This window comes from Rhincodon typus, chromosome 26 (assembly GCF_021869965.1).
Source record: "Rhincodon typus isolate 14 chromosome 26, sRhiTyp1.1, whole genome shotgun sequence".
Taxonomy (NCBI): domain Eukaryota; kingdom Metazoa; phylum Chordata; class Chondrichthyes; order Orectolobiformes; family Rhincodontidae; genus Rhincodon; species Rhincodon typus.
Genome location: NC_063357.1, coordinates 1,637,251 through 1,637,783, shown reverse-complemented (window position 1 = coordinate 1,637,783; position 533 = coordinate 1,637,251). Strand labels below are relative to the sequence as shown.

Below are 533 nucleotides of genomic sequence, written 5' to 3'. Positions count from 1 at the left end.
CTGTACCCCAGTGAGAGTCAGTGTGTGTGGGACTGTACCCCAGTGAGAGTCAGTGTGTGTGGGACTGTACCCCAGTGAGTGTCAGTGTGTGTGGGACCCTGTACCCCAGTGAGAGTCAGTGTGTGTGGGTCTGTACCCCAGTGAGAGTCAGTTTGTGTGTGGGACTGTACCCAGTGAGCGTCAGTGTGTGTGGGACTGTACCACAGTGAGAGTCAGTGTGTGTGGGACTGTACCCCAGTGAGAGTCAGTGTGTGTGGGACTGTACCCCAGTGTGTGTCAGTGTGTGTGGGACCCTGTAGCCCAGTGAGAGTCAGTGTGTGTGGGTCTGTACTCCAGTGAGAGTCAGTGCGTGTGGGACTGTACCCCAGTGAGAGTCAGTGCGTGTGGGACTGTACCCCAGTGAGAGTCAGCATGTGCGGAACTGTACCCCAGTGAGAGTCAGTGTGTGTGGGACTGTACCCCAGTGAGTGTCAGTGTTGTGGGACCCTGTATCCCAGTGAGAGTCAGTGTGTGTGGGACTGTACCCCAGTGAG

General features: G+C 56.5%; 1 protein-coding gene across 1 annotated transcript in view; it reads right to left on the bottom strand.

The window, feature by feature from the left end:
* LOC109921684 (pigment epithelium-derived factor-like) overlaps positions 1-533 on the bottom strand; it is a 23,654-nt gene that overhangs the window by 10,680 nt on the left and 12,441 nt on the right. The gene's annotated exons all lie outside the window — the stretch shown is intronic.